General features: G+C 46.8%; 1 pseudogene; it reads right to left on the bottom strand.

Annotated features, from left to right (window-relative positions):
- Positions 1 to 15,492, bottom strand: part of LOC131403918 (butyrophilin-like protein 9) — a 48,696-nt pseudogene that overhangs the window by 11,310 nt on the left and 21,894 nt on the right.

Below are 15,492 nucleotides of genomic sequence, written 5' to 3'. Positions count from 1 at the left end.
CAAGCTAGTCTGTTTTCTGCAGTTTCCATGAGTGTTGCCATTCCTGCAGCAGCTCCTTTGCACGTGATGTTCCCTGCCACCCGGCATGCCCTCGCTCTTTTCTCTGGCTTCTGTGCACTTCATTTCCTTCCTTTGAAGTTCAGCTAAAACCCCATCCCCAAGTTCTCCCTTCATGGATCCCACAGATCGTGGAGGTGCATTTCTGTGTTCACGCCATTTGGGACCCCTTGCTGCCCACTGGGCATAGCCCATCACCCTTCCTACCAGCTTCCCTCTCCGGCTTCTCTCCAGCTGTCTGTCCCCCACACCTGATGCCCGGCCCTCTCCTTGGGCACACCCTGCCTCAGTTTCCCCCCCATCTGTCATCTTGCTGGAAATGTGCTTCCTGGAAGGCTCTGCTCAAACACTACCTCCTCTCCCTGACTCTTCTTGGCTTTCTGGAAAAAACAAATTGCTCTCTTAGCTGTGCTCCCAAATCCTTGGATAAGTTTCTCTTGCAGCCCTGGTCACACAGCTGGACAGCCAGCTGTTGATATCACGTCCGTCTCCCTCTCTTGACCACAAGCTGCTTGAGGAGCTGGGCTGTGCCCAGTCACCTTGGTATTCCTGGTTCCCAGCTCAGGGAATTAGGGAATTGCATTTGCATAATTAGTTGATACTCTGTGTTGGCTGCTTCTTTCATGAGAGATGGTAGTCCCGAGGTCCTTCCTGCCCTTTGAAAGCTATGGCTTATATGCAGGAGTGGAGTTAAAAATATTTACCAACTGGTTCAGCCCAAGCACAGACCAGCAAGAGTTTCTTTGTACCCTCTTGCTACACCCCTGCCATGCCTGTGAGCTGTAGGGTCGTGGACAGTGTGTAAGGGGTGCCAGGTGGCTGGAGAGATGGTAGAAGAATACTCTGGGGCTGGATGGTGCTCAGGGCCAGTGGCTCTTTAACAACTGGAATGGAGATCTTGTATTTTAGCCACTGGTGTGGTGTGGTACAAGGCTACAAGATTTTAGCCTGGGAGCAGCTGGCAGGAGGGCTGGGCAGAAGCAGATGTGCTCTCGTCCTGGCTGGCTGGGCTACAGATCAGACACCTACCTGAGTTCAGCTCCCCAGGCTGGAGGAGAAGGAGGAGGTTGGTGAGGAAGAAGAGGCTGCTGGGCAGAGATGCTCACTGGGACGAGTCCAGGGAGACTGGGAAATCCACCATCTCCTCAGCAGTGGGGCCACCTCGAGAAGGACAAAGAGACGGTGGAGTGACGCTGGAGAGCTGGCACTCAGCCCGTCAGGCCTGAGGTCTGTTGATGCCTCAATTATTTCTTATTTAATTCTTACCAGGCCCAGTGACTGGCTTCTTTTAAGCCACAGTCAGATGTGGGAACTCCTTCTGATTTTACCAGGCAGCACTGCTACCGGCGTCGCTGGCCTTGCAGGACTCACGCAGCTGTGAAGGGACAAGGCTAAAGGGTCCCAAAGGAGGCGGCTCTGAGCTTTGTATTGTTTAGAGCCAAGAATAAAGCCACACATTGTGTGTGGGCTCAGCTAAGATTCAGTGGCTTTCCCCAAACAAAGGGAAATCTACAAGGACTCTCAGATGCATTTTCATTCTCCCTGCCCCACCTTGCTCCCATTTCCCTTTGGCCTGGAACATCAGGTCCACAAAACAGAAGAACAAACACAGAGCTCTGATCTTTCGGAAGTGGTATGCGTGCCTGGAAGCTGCCTGTCAACTCCAGCCACATCTGGGACGCCTTCCTCCAGTCCTGGGACCTCAGGTGGAGTCTCTAGAAGGTCAGCTGGTAACTGCCACTCCATCTACAGCATCTTAGAGGCCACAGGGATGGGGTGGTCCCTCTAGCCATGCCCCCCGATCTGTGGTCCAGGAGACCCAGCCCCAGCACAGGCGGGGTGTCCACTCGCACCCCTGATGCCCCCTGGGCCCTGTGGTCATGTCCGGCAGGCTGACAGCCAGGGCGTGGGGGTGGCTGACACATTGTGGGAGGTACGGAATCCTCTCCACATTTCTCCTCTGTTTAGATGTGCCACATTAGGCAGATTTTTTAACTGGCTAAACCTCAGTCTCTTTGCTGGAACAGTGGAAGAAAACACTGCCCACTCAGAAGGCTGTTAAGCCTCCCTCGGGCTGGCTGGGTGCTCTTTATAATAAAAGCCAGCACCTCCTCCCTCGTCCTCCACCTTCCAGACATCTGCTCTCTGTCTTCTTTCAGAGACTGCACCCCTCTCCTTTCACCCCATCGGAGAGCCCCCCATTCTACTCTCCAGTACCTCAGTCTCCCCTCTCCCTCCTTCTGCCCCCCACCCCTTTGCTTGATTTTCCTTCTCCTGCAGACCTGCCACATGGCGCATGTTCCTGAGGTCCTGTGGCTGCAGAGCCCCCAAGATGCCATCAGCAATACTACCAGCAGGGAGTGGACAAAGGACTTTAAAAGCTGCTGGGTCATGCAGGAGAAGAGTGGTCAGAGGAGGTGTGAGAGTTAGTTAAGCGGCGGGGGTGGGGTCCCTGAGTGACTGTGAGCTGGAAGGCCCTGGGCTGGTGGAAATACAGCCGGAGGGAGGGGCAAGGGCCTGCGAGGCAAGTGGCCAGTGTCTGGGGGCCCTGCCCTCTTGTAGGCAAAGGGACAAGTTGGGTGGCTCCATTCGTTTTTCAGGAAGAGCCCCTTTAGGGGAGGAGGCAGGAGTCTCCTCTGGGGAGGCTTGGCCATTTTGATGGCTGGAAGCTATTGGAATCACTGTTTACCCAATAGCCAGCATAACAGAAGCCTTGGGTCGGAGTCCAGGCTCTGGTCCAACAGTCCAGCCTCTTGCTCTTTTGGTTGATGGTAGGAATGTGTCTGTGACAGGCCTGGAAACCGGCAACAAAGGACTCCGGAGCAGGGGTGCACGTGGCTTTGCATTTTCTCTCCGTCTCCCTGTCCCCTTCTCTTTTGTGTCCCAGTCTTTTTTCTGGACTCTCACATGGAGCCCAGGAGGGCACAGCCATCAGGGCTATATCAGCACCAGCTAACGCCTTCCAAAACAAACAGGGCTCACATGGATCCATTTGGATCGGCTAGATTCTCAGGAATCAGTCAAGACTTGTGTTAGGTGGTACTCAGGTCCTCCCAGAAGGCAGCGAGGGGGCGTTAGGCCTCATGGCTGGGGTTGGGGGTGCCTCACAGGAGGAGCACATGCTCCAACTTCCCTGGGCCGGGGGATGGTGCCCCCTCCTGGGGGGCAGTCAGTGTGTTCCAGACCGTGGAATTACTAACGGGACTGCAGTGCTCTGTTGTGATACACTTGTGTGATTTCCATCACTAAGGTGCAGGGCGAGGAGGTTGTAAACACAGGCACACACATACGTGTGCACATACCCACAGCAATAAAAACTAACATGAACTGAGCGCTTACTATCTACCAGGTGCTTACCTATACCAGAAGTATTAATATTATTATTACAAATAGATCCAAATTACAGACAAGGAAACTGAGGCCAGGGAGGCTAAGTGACTTGCCCTGAACACACAGCTAGGAGGTGGTGGAGTGGGGGTTCCTCTCAAGCTCAGCGCTTCGCTGGACACAGAGTCCTCAGCAGCTGTGCCGTGTGTCAGGGCTGGGTGCATTCTCAGTCCTCCAGCCCCCAAACCATGACCCTGTTAGGGACTTCCTGGCCACAGACCCTGACGCAACACTCACCCTGATGGCATCTCACATGCTCTGAAGAAGTGGCTTGAGTCCCCAGGTGTCAGCCACAAGACCAACCAACCAACCAACCATCAAATGAATAAAAATCTAAAAACCCCACCGCTGATAATACAACTTAAAACTGGAATCTCTCTCAGACCTGTCAACAGCATCTTCTTGGATAGGAGACAAATGCCCCATGGTCCCTTTCTCCCAACACACAAGGACACGGCCTTGAAAGCCTTTAATCAGAAGGAGACAGTCTGGCAATTTCCTGAAGTGACTTCAGAGGGGCTGAATGCCCTTCTTGCCCTCCTTCCCACATGCTGCCTGAAGTTACCCCTCTTCCAACCTCACTCTGAGGTTTAAAGGCTCTGACCCTTATCAAACAAGTACCCTTGTGAGTGGAAACACTGTAAATGGATTTCAGAGTCTATTTCTGGTGGGGAAAGGTGAGAGACTGGACATGCTGGATATTTGGGGAAGAAGGAGGGCCCAGTGAGGAGAGGGACAGCCAGAAAGGGGGTCTCAGACTGGAGCTAAGCTTTGCTGGTGGGGTATGTTCTCCCTGCTTTCTAGGGGCCTCTAGGTTGTTTCCTCCTGAAGACACAGAGGGAGGAATAAGGGTTGTGCACACTAATGCTGAAGAGATCCAGGGGAAGCCCATTTCTCCTCTTCCTCCTCATTTTCTCCCTGGCCCCACTCCAACCCCATTCGGTTTTCTCCTCCTGCAGCTGCAATTCCTAAACAACACTTGACGTTCTCTTGATTTCCAGCCCTTCGGCTCCTGGATGTCTCTTTATTTATTTATTTAATTTTTTGTGAGGAAGATCAGCCCTGAGCTAACATCTGCCAATCCTCCTCTTTTTTTGCTGAGGAAGACTGGCCCTGGGCTAACAACTGTGCCCATCTTCCTCTACTTTATATGGGACACCGCCACAGCATGGCCTGACAAGCAGTGCCTCGGCGCGCCGGGAATCCAAACCCGGGCCGCTAGCAGTGGAGCACATGTGCTTAACTGCTGTGCCACGGGGCTGGCCCCTGGGTGTCTCTTTAAAGATTATTATTTTTTTGCTTTTGCTACTTGGTGAGCTTGGGCTGCATAAAGTGGTGTGCATTGCCCTCCTCCCATTCCCCACGTCCGAAGCTGTAAGCTCCCACGGGTAGGGCTTCTGCACTCTTGCACCTTCTCCCCATCCAGCACCAGCTGCGATGCTTTGCCCCCGTAAAACTGTCAGTTAATGCCCACTGGCTTGTTTTTGTTTGATTTCAATAGGCCCACAAGAGGATTTCCACCCCTAGTCTCCTCTAAGAAAGATGAACCACTCCAAGAAGGAACCTTCAGGGCCGGCCCGGTGGCCTAGCGGTTAAGTGCGTGCACTCTGCTGCGGTGGCCTAGGGTTCGCAGATTCGGATCCCGGGTGTGCATACCGAAGCAGGGCCTGTCAAGCCATGTTGCGGTGGCGCCCCATATAAAGTGGAGGAAGATGGGCACGAATGTTAGCTCAGGGCCAATATTCCTCGGCAAAAGGAGGAGGAATGGCATCAGATGTTAGCTCAGGGCTGATCTTCCTCACAAAAAAGAAAAAAAAAAGAAGGAAGCCTCAGTGAGGCTTGAAATGGCTTGAGGTGGAAATGGGATGTGTCTGAATCCTGCCTCCTCAGTGGAACTGCCTGAATGGGCATCTCCCCTTGGCCACACTTGAAACACCCTGTCCCGCAGCCAGGCTCAGCTGACAAGAAGGTGCCAACCCATCTTGCGCTCTCTCCAAAACCTCCTACTGTCATTTCCTGCTTTCCATTTCTGCAAGGTGGACATTTAGATAGGCAGTGAGAATGAGCCACATACCTGACAGGTAGCAGCAAAAGGTCTGAAATGGCAGATGAGTCCTGGTGATCTCAACTCCCCTGCAAAGGAGACAACTGTTGTAAGGGTCTTGGTCTCAGATGCTAAGATCCCCTAGACACAGGCTGACAGTCGAGTCAGCTCTGTCACAGAGGGGCCAGCTCGTCTGTGACAGAATTATCCGCCCACCTTCCACCTTAAGACACGCACTGCTTGCTCTGTCCTTTGCTATAGAAATCGAGATGGAGAGAACAAAGTGAGGAAGTCCCTGTCACATCCTGTCTCTGTGAGGCAAATCATGAATTGAATTTCCATGGAAAGTGTCCTGCCAAAGTTTTAGAAGGAGAGCAAAGGTATCTGGGGGCTTTGTAGAAACTGCAAACTGCAGAGGCTCAGAGCAGGAAGAAAATGCTCCAGCTGGCTGCCCAGGATCTCTGGGATCCAGGGAGGCAGGATGGCCATCCCTGACTAGCCCTTCTCTCTTAACCATCACAGGGAAAGACACAGAGACTGGACTGGAATATCCGCTAACTAAGGGTTGGGAAAGGGCTGATGCCCAGCTCTTAACTTGCCATACCCTCCCCTGCAGGGCAAGAGCAGGAAGGAAGACAGCCTGGGAGCGTTGCCATAAGTAAAACCCACAAGAGCTGTTCACACACAACTTGGAAATACAGTGGGGCACTGTATTGGGATTACTCTAATGGAGTGGAACTCAAAAAAGAAGAAGCAACCACTACCCTAACCCACCCCATTTTGACATAGGCCTCGGTGCAACTTTGATATTAGTGGGAGAGAAGTACAGTGGACCAAGGTGCCAGTCACCTGGCTGCACCCCACACTGACACCCTCCCTAGGGGACAGATCAGAGCTGTGGCACAGGGTAGCTAAAGCACATGCAGGACACCCCCAGAGACTCTCAGAAATGCCTGATGTTTGGGGTGGGGCCTGGCAGGTGCTCAGGCTCTGGGTGAGCAGGTGGAGGTGAGAACAGTGAGCTATGGGGCACTGACTTGAAGGTGACCCTCCATGTTCAGGCAGGCTGGTGCATATATCCTGGGCTTATGCATGCATAAAGATGTCCTACACAGTAAAGGGGGCTAAGTGGTGAGCTCAAATGGTGGGTGCAGGTCCTTGGGGCTGGGGAGACACAGGAGTGCTCAGGGACAGATTGAACTTAAAATGGACACTGAACAGGATCAGGGAAACAGGAGGGTGAGGGGAGGGGGACAGACATTCTGAGGGGGGGTGTTGCTGTGTGGAGATGAAAAGTCTACGGGCTTGCTGAGAGAGTTTATGAAACGCACCAGTGGAAGGGAAGGCTAGACAAAAATAGATAGGACCCAATTCCAAAGGACCTTTCATGCCACACAGGGAAGTGGAGCGACATCCTGGGCAGCCCAGAGCCATCTGGGAGTTCAAAGGATCTGAAGTGATTCAGGCTAGAGAAGGAAAATGGCGGCTGTACCAAGGGGCTATTTGGAAACGTTAATCCTTGCTTTTCATTGCCCTTTACCTGAGGTCCTCCACACTGCCTGGGGAGAGGTGAGACTGTCACAGCAGGAATGCAAAGGCAGCAGGCAGAGTCCACTTCTGTGATCCCAGGCACAGCCCTGCTGGGATGTGGGAGGGAGACCCCACCTAGCACTGCCTGCACACCAGGGTGCTCACCCAGCAGGAACAGGACCCCATGGCCGTCTCACCAGCTGTATATGGGCACCTCCAGTCCAAGGCCTCAGGAAAGGTACAAAGTCCTGTACTCAAAAAAAGAGTAAGCGCTGGACTCCTGGTGGGTTATAAGTGAGACAGGAAGGACCCTCACCTGTCCTTGGACGGTGGAGAACCCACCACGCTTCAGCCTCTCCATCAGGTCCGTTAGGACAATCCTGCTTGGTGGACACCAGCCCTCACCATGACACGGTCTGAGGGAATTCCTGGGCAGAGGAGCGGGAGAGTCCCTTCCTCAACACAAAGGCCATTCTCACACACAGCTGGGACACCAGAGGAGATGGAATGAAAGTCATATCCAACTCACAGGTAGGTGGATTAATCCTTCTCTTCTGCCAAGGAAGGATGGCAAAAGACAGCAGTAGGGGTGGCTTAAGATAAACTTGTGAGCACAGAGGCAGGCTTGAGAGGGAGGGGAGTCATCTCCCCTCCTGAGTTTGAAAATAAAATGTTTCCCTCATCCTCAGAGTCCATGCAGGAATTTGTGTCACCTCTATCTCCCCACTCAGTGACCATCCTAGCTTTCCATGCTTCTCTCTTTTTATTCTTGGCCCCTAATCTTCACCAGCCCAGCACGTGCAGCCTTCACATTCACGCCCATGCTTTTGCATGTGGTGTCCTGCTCACTTCTTCTCCCTGCCAATCCATGTGCTCTTTCGCCAAGGTCCTCACAACACTTCTTCTTCCAATGTCTTCATGGGTGAACTCTGTGCACAACCTCTTCCTTGTCACTCTTCAAGTTGCTACCTATAGTTTGGACTTGTGAAAATATCTCATGAGGCACATTTGCAAATGTCTTTATGTGACTGTATTTTCTTTTCACCTACAGTTTGGACCCCTGGAGTTCAGGGATCAAGTCTCCTTGGCCCTTGGCATATTCTCAGGCACCAGCAGATTCCACCTGGCATAGGTGAGTCGCATGGGTTGACTCACAAAGGAAGAGACAGTCATTAAGGCAGATGGTTTTTGGTCTACACTGCTCAGGGGCTGTCTTGACATGAGTACAGCCATGTTTGGCTGCTCCATTGACCTACAGCCACCAGCACACAAAGAAATATAAAGCTGCTTTCTGTGTGGTGGGGACTGGCCTTTTCCCGGGAACTGGCCTTTCTCCCATGGAGAGAGTTGCAAATTGTAACATTTCAAGGCTCTTGGAGCGTCGTAGCACGGGATGGACTGGCCATCTGTGCCGGGCTAGGACAATAACCAAAGAGAACAATGCACGTACACAATTACTGGGCTGGGACATTAGCCAGGGGGCTCAATGCACGCACGCCACTGATAACCATTTGTGCATGGAAACACTAAATGCTTGCTCTGCAAACTCTGTAATTGCTTACTCAAAAAATTATTGATGGTATAAAAACTGCTGGAAACTGAGACCTAGTGAGAGTTCCACCTATGGAAGGGACGTCTTGCCCAGGACGTGTGATCCTTGCCCAGCCGCGTTGATTGACAGGACTCTCCCGGCAGTGGGGTGTGAATATTGTGAGTAATTGATTTGATGTGAAGTAATTGATTTGATGTGAAGTAACTGATCTGATGTGTTCTTTTTCAGTCAACCTGGTGTTTCTCTTTCCGGTTGATTTGTGTCATTTCTCTTCCGCTGATATGGATGTTTTCCCTTTCCAGTCGAGCTGATGTTTTTTCCCTCTTAATATTTGACCTATTCGGATCTGTTTGCAGACTATCGCCTTTACTATCCTCTATATAATAAAGTATACCTTCAGTCCATTTGTTTGGAGCGGAAAGTGTTTTTTACGTCTCCGATCGAATCCCCGAACCTCTCGTAACAGGGGCAGAAAGAATGGATTGGATAATTTCCCATCAACCTCCCCCCCAGCCCAAAGCATTGCTCCCGAACCTTCCTCACTACATACTTTCCTTCGTTTTTCTCCAAGGAACTGATACTGAAAATTCCTGTGCCACCATTGTGCTTTTGTCACACAGGCGGTGAAGCACACACACACTGAGAGAGAGGGAGAAGCACATTGCTCTCTGAGCTGCAGGCACTCATCTTTAGCTGGTTCCCGGGGAATGTCAGGGGCTGCAGGGGCTGCACATACTCTTCCACTGCCCAACCAGCCTGAAGTCTCCAAGGTCAACAGGCATTTCTGGGGTAACTTGTAAAGTGCTACCCAAAGGCATCAGCATTGGGCACTCCCACCTCAGAGGAATTCCTGTGCAGTAAAGAATTAGCCAGCATCCTCTCCTAGCATGCAGAGCCGTATAGAATGAGAGTTGGTTGTGAAGGAGCCACCAGTTCAATGCAGGCCCTATGAGAACAGTGCTCACACGAGTGCCATCCATTTGGAGAGGCAGTGGATGGGCTCTGGTGGATGGACTTCATTATGCTTTTTCAGAGAGCCAGCCCAAACTTAGAGTTTGACAGAGATTGAGTTACGAAAAGATTGTAATGGAAGAAAAAGTGATAAGGCTGTTTCTTAAAGATGGTGCTCCACGCCCATGGGCATCAAACCTGTGCTTCCTTCCCCGGCATGGGCGGGCTGCACAGTGTCGTCCACAACCTCTCCTGGCTCCTCTGGCGAACAAACAGCACCTGTTTGTTCTGTTCGGGGGAACCCATTTTAAGGAAAATTATTTACAATTTCTAAATAAGGCCAAAAAGTGGCCAACATGTCCTTCCAATGTCATATGGGGGCACTGGCACAATAAGGATTAATTATTTATTAGGGCACTTGGTTTGACTATTGTTTACTATTACTTGAATGTCCCAGACTTAGTGCACTTGCATATTTAACTTGTAGATTTTGTCCAACAGAGTTGCGAATAATTTCTGTCTAATGGAGAAAATAGTCTCAAAGGTATGGTGGCCCAAAAGGTGGGACATTAACCACTTCATAGATAAGCTGGTAATCTTATCCCAACATTGCTATATTAAGCTGCCTCGATGGACCTAACTTTTCAAATGCTCTTTGAACCACTCTTTACCATATTATTGATTCCCTCAAGAACTAATGGGTTGAATAAAATCTTTGACACAAGTTCATTTATATTTGAATGATTCATGTTTAAATTTTTTTAAAATTATACTTTGTTCACGTTTTAAAAATTATGAGAAAATAAAAACACATTTATTATTGTTTTAAAAATTATACCTTGACAAGTCATTAGCCTAGAAACAGCTTTTCTGGAAAGTGCCCTGACCCTGGCCCTAAATGAGCAGTAACTGGCAGGACCATCCGCCCGGCCTCCTCAGCACCGTGCACTCCTCACTGTCGTGATGAGCCCCAGTCCATCCCTGATGGAGCCCAGATAAAATGGGATCATCTGGAAAACATTGCCAGAAAAATCAGCTTCAACAGTGTCTTCTCCCAAATACTAGAGGTCCTTGTAGGAGACCCTTCTGCCTTCCTCTTTGTCCTTTCAGGATTAGGTTTCTAAATGTCTAAGTAAAAATGACAATGTCATTACAAAGACTTTTAAAAAGGAACATTCACAGCCTTAGTTGTGAGAACATCCACTCACTGCTGTACTTACATCATTGGGCCTAGGAACTAGTAAGGATGCAAATCCCCAGCTAAAATTGAGCAGCTATGTTCCCGTCACAGGGCCCAAGAGGGCAAATGGTGGCCCCTTCTGAAGTTTGAAACTAAGAATCAAGCTGTTTTCAGTAATTGCCTGAGGGAGAAATAGGGGGGTAACATGGTTCAGAGATGACCTCTGGTGACTACTAAAATGTTTGTCCAATATTGGGCTGGGGGAGGGGAGGGGCTGCTGGGAGGCAGAGAAGCCTGCAGTGGATTTGGTGGCCAGCCAGGGCCCTTCCACTGCACATGGGCCACTGTCCTCAACAACCACAGTTGGGACAACACACCAACTCCCAGGAGGAAAACGGAGGCAGCAACAAAGAGACTAGAAATAGAGGTGAGCTCCTCCACAGATGGAAGAACACGGTGAGACCTTAGGGATCATCTTGCCCAAGGCCCTCATTGCGCAATCCAGAACCAGAAGCCCTGGAGTGTGAGGGACTCCACTGACCTAACAGGGAGGCAGAGCTTCTAGGACACCACACATCCTATGGCCGAGTGCAGCTCTGAGAACCTGCCCCAGATGGGCCAAGAGCTAGTCATGGACACAGTGTCCCTGTTGAGACTTGGTTCTGAAGTCTGCAAGGGACGCTCCACAGGGCCCCACTCCCATTGCTCTGTGCACTGTTTCCATCTTGTCCATCTTGGCATCTGATATGCAGAAATTCATTGTTACAAAAAATGCTTCGGTGAATGTGTTCTGTGCATTTGTGTAATTATGTCCTTAGAACAGAAGATTGCCGGATAACAGGGAACATGCATTTAAGGTTTTGATGGCTACCCTGCAAAAATGCTGTGCCTATCAGTACCTCTAGAAGCAGGGTACAATGGTGCCCATCTCTGTACACGCTTTTTAATAAACATTGATGTTACAAATCTTTTGCATTTTGCTAAATTTATTTTACTGCACCTTTTCCTATCCTGGTGAAGTTGTGCATCTTTTCATGTTTATGGTCTGCTTGTATTTCAGGTCTGTGAGTTGTCTGTTCTATCTCATGCTTATATTTATACTCGATTGTTTGCCTTTTCTTATCCATTTGTAGGCATTCTTTAGATATTTTGGATATTGACCAGAATTATTGTCTGTAATCTTTGAGGCAGATATTTTACCCATTGCTTGTGTTTTTACTTTATTTATGGTATCTTTCATCTTAGAGAGATGAAAAATTTAATGTAGATAAATATGCCAATAATTTATTTTACAGCTTCTGGGGTCTGTGTCATGATTGAACATAAATTTAGTTTTAAATGATTAACATATGGTACAAATATTTCTAGGATCTTCTTCTAATAATTCTATAGGTTTTGTTTCGTTTATATCCATTAGGAGTGTGTGTGTGGTGGGGGAATATAAAGTCTCCCATGCGAAGCAAATATCACATCGCCTGTTAGAGAAAACCCCAGTTTCCCCGACTGAAGCGGCCTCTTCATGCTTACTGCATTTCCGTACATTGTTAGGTCTGTTTCTACATGCTCTGTTCTGTTCCATTGACCTACTTATCTCTTCCCATATCAGTAATACACTGTTTTAGTGACAATTTGATATCTGAAGGGCATCTCACTTCTGATTATACTTCCTTTTCTAAAGTGTTTGAGCTATATTTATGTATTTGCTCCTCCATATGAACTTCAGAATCATCTCCTGTATTTTTCAAAATCAGTATCTTGGGGTTTGGATTGGAGTAACTGACACCTTATAACATGTTAGTCTCCCACCCAAGAATATAGTCCACTTTTTGTCATTCAACACAGTCTTTTAGTTTTCTTCTTCAGCCACATTAGTTGTTGAGACTTTTTTCCTGGATTTTATTTCACAGATTGTGTGCTATTATGAAAGGGATTTTAAAGAGTGTTCTAATTTGTTATTGCTAGTGTCTGGGGAAAATCATTGCCCTGTTGTTTATATCTTGTACCTGATCACCCTTTAAAGCTCTCTTATCAGTTCGAATAGTTTTTCGGTTTATTCTCTTGGGTTTTCTAGGCAAACAATTTTATCATCTGCAAGAAATACATTCTTTCTTTTGTATTTCAATATTTATGCTTTTAAAAATCGCATTGTTGGGGTTCTCAAGAACACTTGTAAGTAACAGCATTGATAACAGACATTGTTGTGTTATTCTGGATTTTAAAGCTAATGCTGCTGGTGTTTAATATTAACTGTGGTGTTTGCTACATGTTTTCTAAAAGATACATTCTCGAGTCTTTTCCTTCTATTCCTAGGTTACTGAAAGGAATTTAAAAATATGGAATGGTTGTCTAATTTATCAATTGCTTGTTAAACATCTATTAACTTGATAGTTAATAATTTTTGTCCTTAGTGAAATGAGTTTCATTAATAGAATTCCCAATGCTGAACCATTCTTGTATTCCTACAATAAATTCTACTCAGTCATGGGTATTACTCTTTTAATATTCTGCTCTGTTTGTATACTAATATTTAATTTAGGGTTTGTCTTCCATATTCATGAATGAGATAGGTATATAATTTTCTTTCATTTATCTTTCTTTTTTTCTCCCTCAGTGTTTTCTTTATCCAATTTGGAATAAAGATTGTGCAGTCATCTTAGAAAAAGTAAGAAAGCTTTCCATCTTCTCTGCAAAGTTTTTTAAATATCACAGAACTGTTTGTTTGATCGAGTAACTTAGAGAACCATCTGGACAAGCCCTTTGGGAGAAGCAGATGTGTAACCACTGTAGAAGTGTATTCTATTCAGGTTCTCTGCCTAGACAAACTTACCAATTTTGGTCATTTAGTTTTTCTGGAAATTATTCATTTCATTTATGTTTTCATATATTGTTCATATTTATTGGTTTAAACTATGCATGATAATCTCATAATTTTTAGCCGCTATATCTGGTGGTATATTCCTTTTATTGTTTATGATATTACTTATGTGTTTCTCCTTTTCTTCCTTCCTTCTTTCCTTCTTTCTTTTGAAGTCTTGCTAAAAATAGTTTATTTTTTTACCATTTGAAAGAAAAAGCTATTGTTTTTATTTAACAAATCTATGTATTTTCCTAGTTCTTTGATATCTGCTTTTGTCTTTTAGACTTTTCCTTCTACTCTTTTAGAGGTCATTTTATTATTCTGTTTTGGCATCTGATTGACATGCCTATGGCCTCATTTCCTTTGTGTCACTCTAACAAATTCTCTCTAACAGAGTCTTTAAGGTTCATCCTTATTCACTGTGTATCCCCTAGAGCCCATCCCATGTAAGGTTTATTTATTATTGTTTATTTCCAAGTAGTCTGTCATTTTAGTTTCATTTTCCTCTTAATGAAAGAATGACTTAGAAGAATACTTTTTGTGTGCTTGATCACATCCCTTTGTTACAAGCCTTCTCTGTGATCTTGTTTTAGATATATCTCTAGATAAATAAGTGTCTATATATAAAGCATTTAGAATGGTGTCTGGCATATAGTTAGTGTTTGCTCCTTTCATCCTTATTGTAATCTATTATAAGAAGCATAAGACTTTTTTTCTGCCACAAGATAAAGTTTCCATATTTTAATAGGAGCATGTAATTTGTCACATTTTTTGTGGTTACTGATTTGCTTTGACTTCTTCTTCTCCTAACTTTATGTTCCTATGAAAAGTGATTTCTTTTTGTTGTATGTTTTCTTTTCTGACTGGGTGGATTGTAGTTTTCTTTCTTTGTGTGCCCTCTACTGGTTTGAAAGTTCTATAACCTAACCCACTCCCCTTAGAAATCCATGAACCTGCACTTTCTCTCAGTGGCTAGACGTGCTGGTCACTTCTGAACGAGACACAATGTTGAGTTTGCTTTCACATCTCTTCCTTCCTTTCTACTCCTCCCTCCAGACTCCCAGGTTTGGTGGAAATCACCTGGACGTTTTGTTTCAGATGCTTTTACACACGAGTTTTCCCTCTTCTATTCTAGGAAGTATTCTCTGGAATGGTATTAGAAGTCACAGGTGCATTAGCAGCGGTCATCACAGCAGTCACCACTTTTGGCAACTTTGTGGCTCCTCACTGTCTCCTGTGTGACGTCTCATCGCTTTCTCTCTTCTTGGGGTCATTTTGCTTGAAAGATCCTCCAGTATTTCATCTCATTAAATGTCCTTCGGTAGTCTAATTTCTCTGACTCCCTTCATTTCTGAAGATTTTCTTGTACTTTCTCAGTTGAAAGATAATTGTTCAAAATGTAAATATGACCACGGGAGGCAATGGGATTGTAACAGAGTCACGTGGGAAGAGCGGGTAAGGACGTAGAGGGTGGTGTAAATGAGTTAATCCTGACCCCTCAGCGCAGGGAGTCAACAGAGGGGGATGGTGATATAAACACAGGATTCAGACATCAGGAAGTAACTACACAAAAACCAAACCCAAAGTCACAAAGTTCTCCCTCGGGCAACAAGACTGGGGTGGGGAGGGAAGAGATGAAGAAGGGAGGGAGATTAGGGGGCTGTTGCTTTTCATTACAATGCTTTTTGTTCAGTTTTACTCTTTAAACATGAACCTGCTTTACTTTGATGAGAATATATGTATTTTAAATATAAGGGGCTTTTTAGTTATGACCAGATCTGAGATGTAAAGTCAGGTTTTATGTGAGTAATTCAGCTATTTTTCTGGCCATATAAAGAGAGATTAAACCACATAGGAGCTCACAAAATGAATCTCTCTTTCTCCTGCTATGTCACACACACACACACACACACACCCTCTACGTGTGGGTGAGT

This window comes from Diceros bicornis, unplaced genomic scaffold, assembly GCF_020826845.1.
Source record: "Diceros bicornis minor isolate mBicDic1 unplaced genomic scaffold, mDicBic1.mat.cur scaffold_95_ctg1, whole genome shotgun sequence".
Lineage (NCBI taxonomy): Eukaryota > Metazoa > Chordata > Mammalia > Perissodactyla > Rhinocerotidae > Diceros > Diceros bicornis.
The sequence above is the reverse complement of the archived record's forward strand: the minus strand, read 5'-3'. Positions and strand labels throughout refer to the sequence as shown.